This window comes from Chiloscyllium plagiosum, chromosome 21 (genome assembly GCF_004010195.1).
Source record: "Chiloscyllium plagiosum isolate BGI_BamShark_2017 chromosome 21, ASM401019v2, whole genome shotgun sequence".
Taxonomy (NCBI): Eukaryota; Metazoa; Chordata; class Chondrichthyes; order Orectolobiformes; family Hemiscylliidae; genus Chiloscyllium; species Chiloscyllium plagiosum.
Genome location: NC_057730.1, coordinates 34,222,138 through 34,242,180, shown reverse-complemented (window position 1 = coordinate 34,242,180; position 20,043 = coordinate 34,222,138). Strand labels below are relative to the sequence as shown.

Below are 20,043 nucleotides of genomic sequence, written 5' to 3'. Positions count from 1 at the left end.
GATGACCCAGGTAATTATAGACCAGTGAGCCTTACATCTGTTGCAGGAAAAGTTTTGGAAAGGATTATAAGGATAGTATTTATAATCATCTAGCAAGCAACAATTTGATTGGAAATAGTCAACATGGATTCATCAAGGGCAGGTCGTGTCTCACAAACCTCAGAGTTTTTTGAGAAGGTGACCAAGCATATGGGTGAGAGTAGGGCAGTTGACGTGGTGTACATGGACTTCAGTAAAATCTTTGATAAGATTCTACATGGTAGGCTATTGGAGAAAATGAAGAGGCATGGGATTGAAGGTGATTTAACAGTTTGGATTAGAAACTGGCTTTCTGTAAAAAGCCAACAAGTCGTGGTTGATGAAAAGTATTCAGCCTGGATTCCAGTTACCACAAGGGTCGGTTTTGGGACCATTGCTGTTTGTCATTTTTGTAAACCACTTGGATGCAGGCATAGGTGGATGGGTTAGTAAGTTTGCAGATGATAGTAAAGTCAGTGGAGTGGTGGACAATGTGGAAGACTGTTGCAGGTTGCAGGGAGACTTGGATAAACTGCAGAATTGGGCTGAGAGGTGGCAAATGGAGTTTCAATGTAAAGATTCTTTGTCATGTGGATGTGCAGAGGGATCCATGTACATAGATCCCTGAAAGTTGCCACCCAGGTTGATAGTGCTGTTAAGAAGGCATACAGTGTGTTAGGTTTTCTTGGTAGAGGGATTGAGTTCCGGGGCTGTGATGTCATGCTGCAACTGTACAAAACTCTAGTGTGGATTCACTTAGAGTAGAGTGTGCAGTTCTGGCCACCCCATTACAGGACGGATGTGGAAGCATTGGAAAAGGTACAGAGGAGATTTACCAAGAGACTGCCTGGTTTGGAGCAAGCTCTTAGGACAAAAGACTGATGGACTTTGGTATATTCTCATTGGAGAGAAGAAGGCTAAGAGGGGATTTAATAGAGACATACAAGATGATCAGAGGATTAGATAGGGTGGACAGTGAGAGTCTTTTTCCTAGGATGATGACATCTGCTTGTATGAGGGGGCATAGCTGCAAATTGAGGGGTGATAGATTTAAGACAGATGTCAGAAGCAGGTTCTTTACTCAGAGTGGTAAGGGCATGGAATGCCCTGTCTGCCAATGTAGTTAACTCAGCCACATTAGGGGCATTTAAACAGTCCTTGAATAAGCATATGGATGATGATGGGATAGTGTAGGGTGCTGGGCTTAGATAAGTTCACAGGTCGGCGCAACATCGAGGGCCGAAGGGCCTGTTCTGTGCTGTATTGTTCTATGTTCTATATTCTATTTAACTTGGCTTGCATTAACTTTATTTTACCTTTTAGTTTTATTTAATTATTTTCATTTTGGCTTGATTTGATTTTATCTACCTTTGCAAGTGTTCCTTCCTGAAATCCAAGTAACTGATGCTTCTTGTGCTCTGATATTTCATTGTTCTGAAGAAAGGTCACTGGGACCCGAAACATTAACTCTGATTTCTCTCCACTGATGCTGTGAGACCTGCTGAGCTTTTCCAGTAATTGTTTTTGTTCCTTCATTGTTATATTTACTGACTAATGTGGAAGCAGAGTGTTGCTGGGTCTGGTCCTTCAGAATTAAATAGATAAAGTGGAGTGTGTCACAAGTGGGGAGCATTTGGCAATTTGTAATTAAAGTTCAGATTAGTTATGGAGAAGCAAAAGGGGCAACCATGAATAAAATTACTTAAAACTAGAGGAGAGCTAATTTTAATAAGTTTCAGAGGCATCTGACTGGATAAGTTAGAGTCAAGGACTGACAGGCAGAAATATAGAAGAGAAATGGGTGGCCTTTAAAAAGGAAGTGGTCTGGTTGCAGTCTATTTATGTTAAAGTTCCGTGAATACCTGAGGACCTGGAGGTTAAGATGATACCGATTAAGGTAGCCTCTGATAATGCCACCTTAATAATACAAAGTGAATCAGGGTGGAAATCATAAGTTAGAGGAGAAATGGACAAGAAGCTAACAAGACAATGCAACCATACAAGAATACATTAGCAGCTAATGTAAATGAGAACCCAAAATAGAGGAGAAGAATTATCAGAGTTTTGATGGAGCTGATAAGGAGCTAACATGGAGAAATATGTGGAGGCAGAAGATGTAACTGAGATGCTATATTTTGTTATCAATGTACATCAGGGAATGTATAAAAACTACAGGAACTGGGTTTGCTAGGAGATTAAAAACAGGAAAAGCAATTGGGAACTTTGCTGCATTCTAGGTTGCTAAAGGAAGCAAGGATAGAAATCACAGAGATACTGTAACCACAATTTCCAAACCCTGTTTGGTTATAGGATGGTGCCATAAAACTTTGGATGTGAACACAGAAAGCATGGTTAGATGACACCAAAATAGCTGGTGTCCCAGATAGTGAAGAAGATAATCACAGAGTACAACGGGACCTTGATCAGATGGGCCCATAGACAGAGGAGTGGCAGATGGAGTTTAATTTAGTGTTGCATGTTTGTAAGGTAAATCAGGGCAGGACTTATACAGTTAATGGTAGAGCCCTAGGGAATGTTCCCAAACAAAAAGCCCTAGGTATGTAGGTGTATATTTGTTTGAAAGTGGAACTGCAAGTAGACAGGATGGTGAAGAAGATATTTGGCACACTTGCCTTAATTGCTCATAACATTGAGTATCGGAGTTGGGATATATGTTGTGGCTGTACGGGACATTGGTGAAGCCACTTTTAGAATACTTCACACAATTCTGGTCACCCTTCTATAGGAAGGATGTTGTTAGACTTGAAAGGGTGCAGAAATGATTTACAAGGATGTTGCCAGGAATGGAAGGTTTGAACTATAGGGAGAGGCTGAATAGGCTGAGGCTGTTTTCACTAGAGGGTTGCAGACTGATGGGTGACCTTATAGAGATTTATAAAATCATGAGGGGTTTGGATAGGGTGAACAGCCAAGGTCTTTTGCCTTGGGTTGGTGGGGAGGGGGATTCCAAAACTAGAGGGCATAGGTTTAAGGTAAGGGGGGAAGATTTAAAAGGGACGTAGTGGTGACTTTTTCACACAGGCTGGTACATTTATGGAATGAGCTACCAGAGGAAGTGGTGGATGCTAGTACAATTACAACATTTAAAAGGCACCCTGAATATGAATAGAAAGGGTTTAGAGGGATATGGACCAAATGCTGGAAAATGGGACTACATCAGATTGGGATGTCTGGTCGGCATGGATGAGTTGGACTAAAGGTTCTGTTACCATGCTGTTTGACTCTACGACTTTAAAAGGAATTCTGAAAGCCCTTTCCTTTCCTCCTTCTTTTCTATCTTCCTTTGTGTGTATGTGAAGTGACAATTATCCCCCGATCTGATTGCTTGAAAACAATATTTCTATTTTAACCGTAAGGAGTTTGCTGGGAGTCATTTTAAAATGGATTTCACAAATATACAGTTTTAGGGGAAACACATTCCTGCAATTTCAAAAGAAACATAGAAATTTTTTTAAAAACTCAGCTTATGAATGGACAGGAAGAGCAATAAAATAATTAAATTTCCCTCTCATCCTGTTCGTGACACTCCTACAAATATATTTAGGATAAAGAAAGCCGGGTGAGATCGTGCAACCTTTGAAGATGCCAATGAGAAGCTGGTGTTGAACAATTTGAAAATGATGCAGTTCAATAGTGTGATTTGTATATTTTAAAACCCCTAATGGGCCTAATGCTTTTCCTGGGTATCATTTTGCCCTTAATATAATTACAAAATGCCTTTTCATTTTTCTTTTATTTTACCCACCACTGATTTTTTATGCCTCTCTTCACTTTCCTAACTTCTGTTTCTCAGCAACCCTTTGTACTTTCTTTATACTTCTAGGGCTTTCAGTATTTTAGCCCTCAATGTCTACCTTAAGCTTTTGTGAAGAAGAGTTACACTCGAAACATTGACTTCTCCATCTCCGGATTCCACCTGGCTTGCTGTGTTCTTCCAACCTCCTGCCTGTCTACCTTGGATTCCAGCATCTGTAGTTTTTTTTGTTTCTTTCCTTTTTTCCTGCCATCCAACTGTCTCTGTTCATCAACACCCAGCTTTCTCTGAATTTGTTGTCCCATCCTTTACTGGAACATGTTGGCCCTGCACTTCCACTATTTTGTTTTTGAAAGACTCCCACTGTTCTTGAGATTTTCCTACAAGTAGCTACTTCCAGTCCAGTCAAGTTACATCCTGCATTGTCATGCTAAAACTCACCTTCAAATTCAAAATCTGTGCTCTGGCCCATCTTTGTCCTTTTTATGACTACTACAAATTTGTAATGAATTATGATCACTATCACTGAAATGGCCTTCGATACAAAACTTCTATCATTTGACTGGTTCATTTCCTAAAATTAGGTCTAGTACCATTCTCCCTCTTGTAATATTTTCTATGTGCTGGCTTAAAAACTCTCCTGCATATACTTTTAAAATTCCACCCTGTCTAAGCCTTTTACACTTTGTCTCTCCCAGTTAAATTGAAATCCTCGACCATTAGTACTCTATTAATTTTACACTTCTGTGATTTGCCTAAATATCTGACCTTCTATCTCTATCTGACTGTTTGGGGTCTAATATACATTCACAACAATGTGATTTCCCTTTTTGATTTTAAGTTCTACGCATGAGGCCTCAATTGAGGAGCCATTCCTTCTTATTGTAATAGTTGATTCCTTGATGATTATTGCAATACCACCTCCTGTTTAACACCCCTCCTTTGGCTTGCTAGAAGATCCTACACCCTGGAATACTAAGCTGCCAGTCCTGTCCCTCCCTCAGCCATGTCTTCATGATAACATCACGATAACATAACATTATAATCCCCATGTGCTAATCAGCATTCTCAATTCATTTACTTTACTCTCAAGACTCCTTGATTGACATACATGCCATCAAGCCTTGCTATGCATTCTCATGCCTTGACTTTGTCTTCCAGACTGACTTACGTTTTCTTCTATATCTCTTTGTGCATCACCCTCTATTGTATCTCCACTCTGTCTCCCATCCCCCTGTCGTTACTTTAAACACCCATCAACAATGCTAGCAAACAGATACATGCACATGTCCAGGAATTTAAAGAGCTCCCTCTGGCATCAATTTTCCAGCCCTGCACTCAGCTGCTACTTACTGCCTATTTTGTTTTCACTCACTAGCATATGGCACTGAGTATTCCAGAAATAAGAACCCTCAAGTCCTACTTTTCATTCTGCTACTTAGCTCCCTAAATTCCTATTGCCCAACCTCCTTTCTATCGTTCATCCCTCTTTGTCATCGATACCAGTGTGAACCACGATCTCTGACTGCTTGCACTTCCTCTGCTGAATGCCCTCCAGAAGTTTACTTACATCCTTGGCTCTGGCCCCAGGGAGACAATAGACTATCCTAGAGTTACACGAAATGCAGTACCCCTCACTAGTGAGTCTCTTACCGCTATTGCTCTTCCTCACTTTCTGCCTCCCTCTTATGTAGTTGGGTTCTGGCTGCACTCCCCAGTGCAACCATCATTCTTACCATTTTCCAACACAAAACTGTTCATGAGTGAGATGCAATCTGGAGCTTTTCTGGCTATCTGCTTTCTTCCCTTTTTCTGACTGGTCATCACTCATTCTGTTCCTCAATGCATTTCTTGAAGCTAAAATAATACTACTATCCATGTAACTCCTAGCTTTACGTTACCCGGATGTTGTTTTAGCTTCTACTCAAGCTCGCCAAACTAGTAGCACTTCCTGTGTTTATTGCCACCCAGGTAACCAGGAGCATTTAAAACTTTCTGTACCCTCAGGGTGTGCAACACACACAGGACCTTATTGAGAAGCTGTGAATAATCTTGAGGAATCATTGGTTCCAGCTGAGAAACAGGAAGTTGAATAGCCAGATTAAATATAATTACACTGAAATTGATGAATCTTTTGGAAAGGTCTCACGCTGAGACTGATAACATCACTAATCTTAAAAGAGCATTGAACAGATATTTGAAGACAGTTTCAATATGTAGTGAATACAGGTCACTTTCTGAACTCTGGTATTGGCCATTTTATATTTCTATCCTGAGTATAGAGGGATGGCTTCCTGCCAGTAGCTGCTATTTCAATTAATGTGGGTGTTCCCTTAATCTACTGTTATCTGTGCTCTAGGAATAATACAGACAGCCACCCTCCAGAGTCCCTGTTACAGTCATTAAATATGAAAAAGCAATATTGAAAAGCATCCTCCCTTTAATAGTAGCACAGTTTGCTCTTGCATGAACCTTATCTTACTTGCTCAATTTAATAAGGAAATAATGCACTCAGGTACTCAACTCCCTTTTTCAAGGGCAGTGCATTTCCTGGCCCAAGCAGGAGAGGAAAGGCTTGTGGTGTAGTGTGTTTGATCCTCCATGCTTTTCTATATAACCTTCAATTTGTTCCATAAAGGATAATTATGCAGCTCTTTATAATTGGCACAGTATCAACTGCCTTGCTTTGTGTTTGTTCCACATTTTCAGGTCTCTTTGGGAAAATAAATTCTAAATTCTGTTTTCACCTTGTCAATTTGAGTTGCTGATTTCTAAATTAATGATTCTTCATAGCATCATAAAGATCTTTATTTCAATGCAAACAAGTAGAGTTCTGTGAATCCTCTTGCTTTATAATCACACAAGGAAATACTTTACTCACTGAACCTTTCTGACAGAGACTAGTTTCTCTTTCCTGATGCCTTCTTGAACATATATTCCAGATATTGCTCCCAATATTTGATGGGAATTATTTTGGGCAAAGAGTGAAAACAGGGCATAAATGTCTTGGCCAATCAGGATTGACTTCTGAAAGCACCCTTTTTCCCTGCGCTATGAATTGTTTGAAATTTGGCATTCTTGTTTTTGTCCTGATGAGTGCAAAATGAAAAGTTGTGTTAATCTGTCTGTCCTTTTTAGTAACTATTGGTGAAGTCTTCACTAAATGTTTAAGTGAGTCTCTGACATTTTCCTGAAGTTTGCTTCCGACCTCCAGCAGCAATGAGCATGACTAATGACTATCACTTTGACTTTGATTTAAATCACTATGTCTAAGTTCAAACAAATGGTTGCTGTTAGGCAAGGGTGTTAATTGCAACAGTGTGCAGCCGGTTTAATAAGCATGAGAAGTGACAGCTTTTTAATAAGCCTCTGAGCAATCATTTCTAGTATAAACTTCAACTCTTTCAACAAAATGGCATCTTGCTAAGCCAGTTTTTCAGCTTGAGACCCCACCTCGGTCACCTCAGGGTCCTTAGTGTCTGTGTTGTAAAGTTCTCTATGGTTTTGATTAATCTGAGATAGGACCGAGGATGTAGTTGTATCTGAATACGTCATTAGCCTAATTTATATTAGTATCTCACAGGTTTTTTGTCATTGAGTAAATCACTCTATAATTCATAATCATGTCCAGTTTTGTTCACCAAGTCTGGCCTATCAATGTACCAAGCATCTTGCTGTGCATGTCCATCACCATTGTCTTGAGCATTTTGGCTTGAAACTCTGATCTGAGCCTCTGCAGTAGATGTCATCTGTGGCCTTGCCCATTGATATGTCAGCATGCAAAGTATCCTTTCCTCTTGGTCCAGCTGCCCCTACTCACAACTGTTGACTTGTCACATGCTGCTCCTTTAAGACAGGGTCAGTATGTCACCTGGTGGCTACAATTATCATGGCAAGTGATAGTGTTTTTCACCAAAGGTGTAGCTGCCATCCTTTATGATGAGACTGCAGCAATCAGCAAGGAGGTATGTTTCTGGAAGCATAAAAGCAGAGGAGTAGGGTTAGAGGAAGGAAAGGAGGAGGGGAGCACATGAAAACAAGAGATTCACTGCCATAACTATCTGTAGCTGTCTTTTCATGGGTGAGGATACATTTCAGTTTGGGAAGGGGCATATGACAGGCTGTGCATGCCATCATGTTCAACTGATTGGACCGAAGGGTCTGTTTCCATGCTGTTTGACTTTGACTCTATCTAGAACATACTTGATGTCAGGTGTAGCTATCTGTCACAGCTGGCCTTATGATGCAGAGCACTGTCTCCTCCAGGGGGCGAAGGCGATCAGATATGCCTGCAGCTACCACTTCTGTTTGGTGCCTTGTGTTTATGTTACCATCCTGCCCTGTAAAAGAGATAAAAATGTCGGCAAGTATTGCAGAATGTTTAGAAGATGAGCTTGCCATGGCTGAATAGTTGAAAGAATGTGGAGATACATAAGAGTTAGGCATGAGGCTGGTAGTATTAATGCGTAATAAGATGAATGAGGTATCTCAAAGTTAAACATATGTCCTGATTGCGAGAAATTTTGAATGGGGATTTAATGCATTTAATAAATGAAAGGATGGGGTAGGAGAAATCATGTGAAGATGGATTCACTACTCTTGACCAGCTATGTGAGGTCACTGAACTTCTTGTAGTACCCCAGGCAGGAACTCTGGGCCAGACAACAGGAATTGATCACTTGCAGAAACATGGTGTCTTCCCTGTCCAGTATTGAACTAATGTCAGCCACACCACATCAGAAAACTCAGAATTCCTTTCTTTTGCTCTGTTTTTGCACTCTTCCTTCTCTCTGTCCCTTTTGAGAAAATAGACAGCTTCTGTGTAATGAGTATCGCTCACTTAGAAAGGATGCAAAGTACCTTTTAATGGGTGCAGGGTAGCCTCGTGTCATGCTGGATCATGTTGAGTATGTAGCATGCCCCACAGTGTTGCACAGGATATATGTGCACTGTGTTAATTATCCAGTTGTCAGTATTATAGTGGTTAGTATCCCCGCCTGTCAGGTGGGAAACCCTGGTTTAAAAAATGATTTCCTAGTGGTCTAGTGCTTAGGATTTGGCGCTTTCACCACCGCGGCCTGCGTTCGATTCCAAGTCAGGGAACAGTCACTTTCTCAACAATTGGCATGGTGGCTCAGTGGTTAGCACTGCTGCCTCAAAGCACCAGGGTCCCAGGTTTGATTCCAGCCTTGGGCAACTGTCTGTGTGGAGTTTGCACATTCTCCCCATGTCTTTACGTGGGTTTCCTCTGGGTGCTCCGGTTTCCTCCCACAGTCCAAAGATGTGCAGGCCAGGTGAATTGGCCATGCTAAATTGCCCATAGCGTTAGGTGCGTTGGTCAGAGGGGCGTGGGTTGCTCTTCGGAGGGTCAGTGTGGACTTGTTGGGCCAAAGGGCCTGTTTCAACACTGTAGGGAATCTAATCTTAATACTGCAGCCCTCAAAAGGGCTGGGTGCAGCACAATCACACATTATGATCCCTGTGCCTGGAAAAGAGCCTAAATGAATTTCCGTCCCCTTGTGTTTAATCTCTTTGCATGTAGCTTTAAATTTGTGAAGGATCTTTTTACAGGGCTTCTCACAGTTTAGCATCAGAGTGTTGGCTGCACTCTTTGAGTAGAAGTGACTCCATGGTGTCAGACAATAACTCTCTGCACTGGGAGCCTTTGATAACTGGCAGTTACTAGGATTATGAATGGAAATGAGGCCTTATTTACATGCACCCACCAATTATCTACAAGTTCCAAGAAGAAATGGAATTGGATTTTAATAGAATAGGCAATTGTGAAAGCAGCAAATAATGGAAATAAGTGAATATAAACTTCAAATAAAACAAAGAACTGTAAATGTTGAAGATCTGAAACAAAAACAGAAATTGCTGGAGAAACCCAGCAGGTCAGGCCGTACCGTGGACAGAAAGCAGAGTTAACGCTTCAAGTCCAGTGAGGCTCCTTCTGAACTGGTACAATCTTACCTGTTCTTCTGTATCTTCATTTGATTTTAAAAAGGTTTAGTATTGACTCATCTCAGCAAGTATTTGCTTTCTTTCTCTCTGATACAATTAACAATCATGAGGGGCATGGATAGTTTGAATAGCCAAGGTTTTTTCCTGGGGTGGGAAATGTAAAACTAGATGGCATAGGTTTAAGTGGGAAGGGAAAGATTTACAAAAGGACTGAAGAGTAACTTTTTCGCACAGAGGGTGGTGCGTGTAAGGAATGAGCTGCCAGAAGTGGGAGAGCTGGGTACAATTACATTTAAAAGGCCTCTAGATGGGTATATGAATAGGAATGGCTTAGAGAGATATGGGCCAAATGCTGACAAATGGGACTAGGTCAGATTGGAATGTCTGGTCAGCACAGATGAGATGGACTAAAGTATCTGTTTCCTTGCTGTATAACTCTATGACTCTGAATAAATAAGTGTGTTAAAGACCTGGATCTAATTAAGTCAAAGAAGTTCATACTGAAGAAAAAAAGATTCTGCAGGATGGGTGCAAGCACTGTGGAGGATAGTGACAAGTCTTTATAGAATATTGGCCTCTATCCTTTTAAGTTGAAACTTTATTGCTGGAACAGCACAGCAGGTCACTGCCTGACCTGCTGTGCTGTTCCAGCAATAAAGTTTCAACTTTGATCTCCAGCATCTGCAGACCTCACTTTCTCCTCTATCCTTTTAAGTCAGACATGAGTGATGCATTGGTCATCTTATCGTGGACAGGATCTAGTTAAGCTCAATTTGTCACCCTGATATATATTTAGGAGGAGAGAGTATATCCTTTTGACAGTTTTCCCAACTCCCTTTCTCCTACATAGTTACAACTGAGTGACATATTTCACATGGACAGAAAAACTGTTAATTCCAATAGATTGGAGATTCTTTCAATTCCACATCAATGTTAAAAAGAAATCATGTACTTTGAGGGATGTGTGAAAAATGAAACATTTTCATTAATATAGTACCTTTTATGACCGTGAGATGTCACAGATGCTTTACAGTAATTTTGAAACCCTGTTGCTGTTGTAACGTAGGAAACGCCAATCTGTGCACAGCTTGGTCACACGAAGAGGTGATTAGCTTTTTAGTGAAATTGGTTGAGGGATAAATATTGGCTATGACACAGGGAGAACTCCACTGCTCTTTCAAATAGTGCTATTGGATTTTACATCCAGCTGAGAGAGCAGATGGGACCTTGGGTCTATCATATCCAAAGGATGGAATTAAGTAAATATTTAATATTGGTGTTTATGAACGATGGTGAATGTAGGTGTCCCACTGAAATCAATCACACAAATGTTACAGATAACTGTGGGAGTGTAATGACCCAGATTTTCCAATGGCTTGACAGTCTTTATTCCAGTCTAGGTGGGAGTTGTGCTTGGGGGCTCTGTAGAATCCCAATCTTACATATCAAAGGAATTGCCTGTGAGTTTAGTGATACCTCTGGGCAATTCCTTTATGCCTGGAACTCTCCGAAAGTCTCCAATGAAGTGAGAGAATTTGAAGAATTTTGATGAAATTAAGTGAAACAGTTAACTATTGATGGAATTTAGAAGGTTAAAGATAATATAATTGAAGTTTTTAAGGTATTAAAGGGATCTAATAGAGATAAACTATTTCTGTTGGTTAAGGAAACTGAAGCTAGAGGAAAATGCTTTAAAATTACAGAAATATTTTTCAGTACTGAAGTTAATTCTACAAATAAAAAGTGACAGAAACATAGAAAATAGGAACAGGAGTAGGCCATTTGGCTTTTTGATCCTGCTCTGCCATACACTATGGTCATGACTAACTGTCCAATTCAGTTCTCAATTCCTGCTTTCTCCCCATACCCTTTCATCGCTTTAGCCCTAAGAACTATAAGCCCTAATATCTAACTCCTCCTTGAACCATCTCAATGTTTTGACCTCCATAGCAGAGAATTCCACAGGCTCACTACTCCTTGTGAAAATATTTCTCCACACCTCAGTCCTAAATGCACTACCTTGTATCCTTAATCATTGACTCCTGGTTCTGGACTTCTTGGTCATTGGGAATATTTTTCCTATGTTTACCCTGTCAAGAGGTTTGGAACTCTCCAAAAAGTAGCATTCATGCTAGGTTAATGTTTTGAATTTTATATCTGAAATTCATAGATTTATTAATTAAAGACATTGGGGGATTTTGGAACAGAAACAAATATATTGAATTAAGTTGTAGACCATCCATAAGTTTGTTGAATGGCAGAATGGGCTCATGGGAAAAATGTTCTGCTGCTGTTCTATGTTCCTGAAAGTGCGTGTTTCCTAGGTACTTTCAGACTGAAAGCATTTTTTGAGCTGCTTTTGAAAGACTAATGATTTCTCAAAGCATTCAAGAGAGGACCCTACCTGGTAGCTGACAACCGAACCTCAGTCACCTCAATTGGTGATAAACATTCCAGCTAACTGGTTGGAATGCCACTGAAGAAGAGGGTGAATTAGAACTTAGTGGCTTTATGTCAACTAAGTACTCTTGAACGTTGTTGTCTTGCTAAGCTCTTCACACTTAGTCGAGGATTAATAAGTAACCACATCTGCTACATGTCTGCAAAGTATCATGTTGGCCTTGTAATAGTATTTTAATGCTTGTTCCTTTGTTTTCTTGTCACCCAAGATGAAGCTAATACCAAGGTGAAGCTGGAAGTAGCCCCACCACAAACACTTGACAAATATGCCTTGTTTGCAAAGGTTTTCTAACAAATAAATTTTGAGGCAGAATGTAAAGGCTGTCTTTACCTCCGTCACAGGTCTAGTGATTTGTAGACTGCACCCATATGACAATCAACACACCATCGATACAGCCAAGCATTTTATCACTCTTTGGAATGTGCTGCTGGTATGTGATCACTGTAAGAGGATACAAAATGGTGTCCTAAGTATTTGGGAAGCTAGTATGAAGCATTCATCCTTCAGCAATCTCAGGAGCTGCAGCTCTTCCCTCCATCCATAGTCTCATTGGATGGCTCTTGGAGAGGTCGGGGAGGGGCACCGGAAGGTACCTTTTAGAGCAAAAGGTAAATAGCTAAATCTCTCTCTCTCTCCCCATTTCCTACTCAAGACTTCCAAGGCTCATCATTATCATAAGGGTGTCTACTCAAGGTTGAGGACAGAGGCACTGCAGAAGTATAACTGATGACATCTCACCACAAAGGTCACAGTACAGCGAACCTTTGACTTGCTTAAAGTGGAAGTCAGTTGCCTTGAGCAAATGAGGTAGTGAGGTTAGGGGACCCTTTAATATTGCCTGGCGAACGTGCTTGGTGTTTTGCTGCACCCTGTACAATGCAGCCGTGCAGAGAACACTGAAAATGGTATCAGAGAGTGTTGGGGAATGCCTGCCTGGTATTCTCAGAAGGAAAGAATCATCCTGAATAGTTCTTACTATCTGCAGCCAATGATGTACATGCTCAGGATTCTCGCAATGACCTCATCCAGCTTCAGCTGTAAACTATGCTTGCAGTATTGCAATTGTCCCCGTGCCAATTCCTATCGAACCGTGCCAACAGCCAATAGCCTCCCTGTCCTGCCCCACACAGTGAAATAGCTTCATAATAGATGGATGTAGACTTGTTACATTCAGAGCTTTAAATTCACAACAATACTTCTCAGGCCAGTTAACAGCATTTACCTGCCCACGGTCAATGTGGTGTGATACAAAACAGAAATTGCTGGAGGAAGTTGGCAGATCTGTGAAGAGAAAGCAGAGTTAACACTCAAGTACAGTGATCCTTCTTCAGAACATTTTCAATGTGGCGTGATGTTTTCCCTGGCTGGATCTAGAACTAGGGCACATGAGGAGCAGGCTATTCAGGACTGAGCGGAGGAAAATTTTCTTCTCAGAAATGAGAATGAACAGTTCAGTCACATTAATGCATACCTTCATTACAGTAAACATTGTTCATGTGACTGTAACAGCATAATAATCACTCAGGTTTCTCTCTCTGTGTAACTAAAACTGTTTTAATGTCTGTTTTTTCTTGCTCCTAGGTGCCTCTATTCCTGTGCTTTCAGTAAATGCAATTTGCTCATTCTCCTGCTCTGACAAATGGGATGCATATGCCAATACCCTTTCAGTACTGGAGCCTGTGAAGTTCCCTTCCATGATTGTCCTATCTGCATCCATAGAGGAGCAGACTTGGTCTTGGGCAGAACACATCATGTGCCACTCTGCCAGGGTTCAGTGGAGAGGGGCTGTTGCTGGTGCTGAGGGCAGGGGCTGTGAAGTGGAGCTTGTTCGTTGCACAGCCATCGTCCCTTTCTCCCTCTTCCCACTTCGGGCTAACCAAGAGTGGCAAAGCATTAAAGTATCTTTGATCAAGGCTTTGAAAAGTGGCAGCCAAAATGTGCAAGCCATTATTGTGGCTTCAGCATCTGTGCCCAGCTGCCTTTAAATGCAGACCCTTCACAGTTGTCCCTTTCTCCAGTACTGCTTCCTGCTCATGTGTAATATGGTCGACACTGTGTTCAACCATGTCTAGCTGTGAATCTGAATCAAATGATTTGTGTCCTTCGATGCTGTGGAATGTGAGCATGCGACCCTTGATGATGCTTCTCCTCCTCTAGGGACTTCTCCCTCCCTGGCAGAATACCACATTCTGCTCTAAGACAAAGTATGGCCCTCTGTGGGTGCAGGTAGGACAACCATTGGAGGGAACTCCACAGCACTAGTACTGAAAGGATATTGCCATCTCCATCCTATACATGACTCCAGCACTCGCAGGAGATGAAAATTGCAATTTATTTTTAGTTTATTCATGAGATGTGGGTGTTGCTGGCCAGGCCAGCATTTATTGCCTATCCCTAATTGCCCAAAGGGTTGTTAAGAGTCACTCACATTGCTGTGGGTCTAAAGTCACATGTAGGCCAGACCAGGTAAAGATGGCAGATTTCCTTTCCTAAAAGACATTAGTAAACCAGTTAAGTTTTTTGAAGAATTAACAATAGTTTCACGGTCATCATTAAGCTCTTAATTCCAGATTTTTGTTGAATTCAAATTCTATTTCATGGAACTCGAACCTGGGTACTCAGACCATTATTTCAGATTAATAGTCCAGTGATAATACCATGAGGCTATTGCCCCCTCCAATCTTGCCTACATCTCGGGAATAGGGCTCCAAGTCACCAAGATCATAACCATTAATATTGATGACATTGGACTGCATTCAATGAGTGTACACAATGCTTCCTCTCCGAGACTGGCAGCTCCAGCAGTTCAGGCAGTGCCAGAGCTCAGTCCTGGGTGCTGCTGTGGCTTCAAGAGTGAGCATGAAGGAGAGTGGTTGCTGTCTCAGAAAGAAAAGCCCATAGACTTTTGGCCAGGAGCACTTGGAGACTTGCAGGGGTGGAGGACTGGGTTTTGCAGGGAATGTGGCAAAGAAAAAAGGGGAGGTAATGTTTTTGTGGTGGCAGTGGGGTGTGCCCTCACTGTACACAGGGCAAGCTCCAAATGTTGTCCCCTGCTTTCCTTCCCACATTTCTCATCTAAGTAACCAAACAATGGCCTCCAACTCAGCATCACAGTCAATGGGCTAGCTATCAAATCTAATCGAGTTTTAATTATTTATTTAAATATCCCAAATAGGTTGCTGTTTCAGTACCCACCCATTTGGCAAATTATAGAGGACCACTTGGAGTGGTCCAGAGGATGGCTTGTCATCTGATGTATTTTACATGGCCTGGCTGCTGAGGGTACATGCACTAGGAGCTGTAAAACCCAATCCATTGATTCATGATAAGTGGCAGTGTCATATCTAATGTAAGGCTTCAGGGCTTACTCTAACCCTCCATCAGCAATGACCTGAACTGTCAACCCACTGGTATCCACAACCTGCTCTCCCATTCTAGTCTAGTTGACAATATTTTCAGAACCATTTCCAAGCTCTCTTCCTCTCCCAATAGCTGTATGCTCTCACCCTGCAATGAGGGAAGGCATTCAGGGATTACGTGATGACACTGCACAGCAGGAAGAAATTTAGACAGTTGTTTGTGAGGAGAAAAAAAATGAGAGGGCACCAGGTTATGGGTAATTGTAAACTAATGTCTGTTGAGATGGAGATTTCAGAAGAGTTCATTAGAGAATGTTATATCAATTGGAAGATTGTTGAGGAAGTGTGAGAATGATACTGGCTAACTCTTATTGGACATCAGGAAATTATTAGACCATTCGGGCACTGGATGCAGTCCTCTGCATCATAGTCCAACTGTTTACAACCTAAACAGCCTCACAACAAGCCTGTTTACTGAGTCTGGTTGTCTAGCTGACCAACTCTTGGAACTGTCCAAAAAGGCAACTTTGACCTTTTCCCTGCATCAACTCAAGGACTGTGGTGTTATCTTTTGAATCCTTTTCCATGGGGAAACTGAACCAAAATAGCTAAATTTAATAAACAACCCCCAAATGAAGTAATCATCACTTTTTTTCTAACTTTACTACTAGTTGAATTAGAATCAATGCAAATTAAACCTGAATTAACAAATTATAATCAGTAGTAACTATAAATCATACATGGACTAGCAGATGTAAACAAGATTTTCTCATAAGATTACAAGCAATTGTATCACTCCCTGTACGTATGTGGCACTACATGTTATTTCTTAGTCTTTCCAACTAAATCTTAACATGTCAGATCTTTCACTTTTCCCACTCAATGAATTTGGTGCTCAAGTCTCCTGCCAACAGTTGTTGCACTCCAGAGTTCCCCAAAGATGGTCAGCATCACACAAATGGCATACACCTATAGAACCTCCTTAGCTAGGTTCATGATGGTCTTGATGGAAATAGATTCTCCAATGACTCCTTTATCTGACCCCTTTAATAAATCTCATCAATCATCTGGTCAGTTCTTACTAAACTGAAGCATGTTAGTTGAATTGCCTAATTCACAATCCCTGCTGAAACCCTGCCTTCAACTTCCTGTATCTTTTAATGGTACGACACACAGCTCCCTGTAAATAAGCCTCCTCCATTCTCCTTCTCCTGTAGCTTCATTGTCTCTGGTCACACAGTGTCCATACCTTAAGTTTATTTTGGTTGATTCTGCTTCTAGGTCAATGGTTGTCACATCATAAGGATCAGCAATTCTTGTTATCTTAATTACAATTGATCCTTTTGCAATTGACGCACACTGTTAAGTCCCTTTCAAACATTCTTAAAAACTACTGATTTTCTAGATATTTTAATGAAATTAAAAGATTTCTTTATTTATTGGTTTTGGGTCAATGTTTATCCATTTTTCCTGACATTGTCTTCCTTTTTCCTGCTTTTCGCTGATTAAATCACATCATACACTGCTACCAATTCCTTTTAAGTAGCAGACCTTTGTTGCTTCATTAAATGCACTAGCTTCTCTTCCCTCACAATTTTTTCATCCAGAGGTGGGTTGTTAATTAATTTGTTCTGGAAAAGAGTAATCACAAGTCCTGTTCCAAATAAAATTGCGCCTGTTATTCCTCCAGGGACTAAGGTGGTCAGATTTTGCCTGTTGTTCACGTAAACAAGGCTCAGTGACCTGCTTTATGAATTGATGGGTCAACATTAAAATGATTGTTACAATGGTGGCATAAATGACATAAATTGTCACTATTGTGGTTACTTTCATTGTAATTGGAGTGACTGTACATTTTGGATCTAGTGTAACCAGCTTCCAGAAAGTTACAAATCTCACTGATGGCTACTCTGCTGATGTGTAGACTAGTGGAGGTAGCGACTGCAGCCCTGAAATAGCTTTGATGACGTGGGATGAAACAGTTCCTGGATTCCCTCCAGTCACATGAGCTGCAAGTTCTACCGCCTTCCTTCTCTTTGGCAGAAATGCTGTTCCCAACTTCTGTCAGGACCCAGAACAATCATGGGCAGAGCCCAGTGGTAAGATCATGGTGAAGCAGCAGAAGTGCTGCAATTATGAGGAAAAGCTGAGGGATTTGAGGCTATTGTCACTAGAGAGAAAAAAGTTCAGAGGTGACTTAATAGAGGCATACTAGATGATCAGATAATTAGATGGGGTGGACAGTGAGAGCCTTTTCTCTCGAATGGCGATGGCTAGCACGAGGGGACATAGCTTTAAATTGAGGGGTGATAGATATAGGACAGATGTCAGAGGTAGGTTTTTTACTCAGAGTAGTAAGGGCGTGGAACGCCCTGCCTGCGACTGTAGTGGACTTGCCAACATTAAGGGCATTTAAATGGTCATTGGATAAACATATGGATGATAATGGAATAGTGTAGGTTAGCTGGGCTTTAGATTGGTTTCACAGGACAGCGCAGCATTGAGTGCCAAAGGCCCTGTACTGCTCTGTTATGTTCTATGTTCTATTGTCTAATTGGCTGAATAGCATGAAACAGCAACGTAGAAGTTCGTTAATCACCTTTCAAAGACAATTAGATGGCCAACAAGGGCTAATCTTGCCAGCCATTCTCACAGGATTTAAGAAAAAACACAGCTTTAGTTACTTGATTCAAGTTCAGCATTATTAAGTTAGAAACAGTAACATGCAATAATCACAGATCAGACACTTGCATTGCAATCAGCATGGAAGCTCTTTGATGATCACTTCATGCAGGTGCTCAGAGAATATGCTGCAAACAGCCACTGGGGCATTTGTCAGAAGGCTAATTTCAATAATTTGCCATGCAGTCACTGGGCTTGAACGAGGACATTTAAAAATCGTAGAATTTCCACTCCCACAAAATCAATTTAACAAGTGCAACTGAGTTTTCTCGTCCAGTTTCACTGCATGTCCTTCCTTTTTGTGGGGTCTTAATCACTAAGGGTCACATCAGGACCAGACCATCTGTTGCATTTAGCTTTGGGCTTCTCAGCTGGTGAAATGCTGTGTAAAAACGTCTATTCATCTCTATCAGCAGAAGCTAAGTGCATCATTATGTTGTGTGCGTAGATTGCCCTGCAGTCAGTTTTGCTTAGAAGCTGCTCTCTTATTCCTTAAAACCATCACGGGGTGAAATCATCTTCAGGTGGTGGCAGACTTTAGGCAGGAAGGGTCTTTGATTAGGGGTTGTCATGCATTCAAACTAATCTCTTTTTACCTCCACCAGAATGAAGCTCTGTGTTGGAAGGTCCATTGTTCATCTTCCTACCCACCAAGAGAAGACCTTAAATGGTCAATTAAAGACCACTTGAGAGCATCAGACCACTTGAGAGGTCTCAGGATTATCCCACCTTTAGGTGTTCCTGTTGTCATAAGATATCACCAATAGCTGCTCTCCTGCAGGTTTGTCACCTTGTGGATGGGTGCCCTGGATCAAAGATGCTCAGTGCCTGTCTGAGGGACTGGACACTGGAAGACAGGTGACTCAAGGTATCGCCTGGGACCCACTCTTGCCTTTTCTTCTGAAGCACTTGGCCCCTGTTCCCTGTCAATCGGAATCTGAGAACCCCACTCTTCCATTTCATTTATCTTCGATCAGGGCCTTGTATGATCTGGGGTTGCTGGAGGTATCAATCTACCTACAGTCCCAGTCTCCTCTGCAGTGTTGGCAGAGCACAAGAGCTGTTGACCTCTGTCTTCATTCTCGGGAAAGGCTGACTGCTGGTCTGACCACAACTTGATTGGCATATGAATTTGTGGGCTTTCTCTCAAAGAGGCCAAATGTGTCTCTCACTGACCGACCAGCTGGCTCATAAGACCACTGGTGCCTCAACAAAGTTCCACCTATCCTTTCAGACAATGCTTGGAACAGCTTAAAGAGGCAGGCTGGCTTGAGAGCTGTGATTCCAGTAAATTTGTACAATGTGTAGATGCTCACACGAAAACATATTTGACTAGCACAGAGAGCATTTGTGCCCTTGGCATTGTAAGTTTCAAACCTCAGCTGCCTCTACTGTAGAAAATACTCAGCCAGGGCAGCTAAAGCAATCTCAATCTAGCCTTTTTACTCTGAATCTATTAAACTGCCAATCTGAGTGCTAAACCAGTATTAATACACCGCCAGTGCAGGTGCCTTGTGTGTTAGAATAGCTGCCTGTGTAAGTGAGTAAATAAAATGTCAACTTTGCAAGATTGTCAGCTTAAACTGAAAGCCTGGCACTACCCACGGTTTCAGAAAATAGATACTCACGTGGGCAAGGTAAATGACTGCAGATGAAGCAATGTTAACCGGAGGAGGTGATTAGCTCAATCCTCCCTGACTGTTTGTTCACACCTGCTCAGAGTCAGTCAGCTGTGCCTTGTGTTGAAGGCTTGATGTGTCCTTTCTCTCTTCTCTATCATGTTT

At 41.5% G+C, this 20,043-nt stretch overlaps 1 protein-coding gene and 1 long non-coding RNA gene across 5 annotated transcripts in view; one reads left to right on the top strand and one right to left on the bottom strand.

Annotated features, from left to right (window-relative positions):
* The window catches only part of grid2ipb (glutamate receptor, ionotropic, delta 2 (Grid2) interacting protein, b), a 102,255-nt gene that overhangs the window by 26,311 nt on the left and 55,901 nt on the right, over nucleotides 1–20,043 (top strand). The window lies entirely within an intron of this gene.
* Nucleotides 6,770–20,036, bottom strand: LOC122560740. Of its 2 annotated transcripts, XR_006314798.1 has the most exons (4): nucleotides 19,888–20,036; nucleotides 13,441–13,499; nucleotides 7,997–8,133; nucleotides 6,770–7,766 (listed from the first exon to the last, which is right to left on the bottom strand). It is a non-coding gene; the product is annotated as an uncharacterized LOC122560740 (long non-coding RNA). The 2 variants fall into 2 exon arrangements; XR_006314799.1 differs by lacking the exon at nucleotides 7,997–8,133.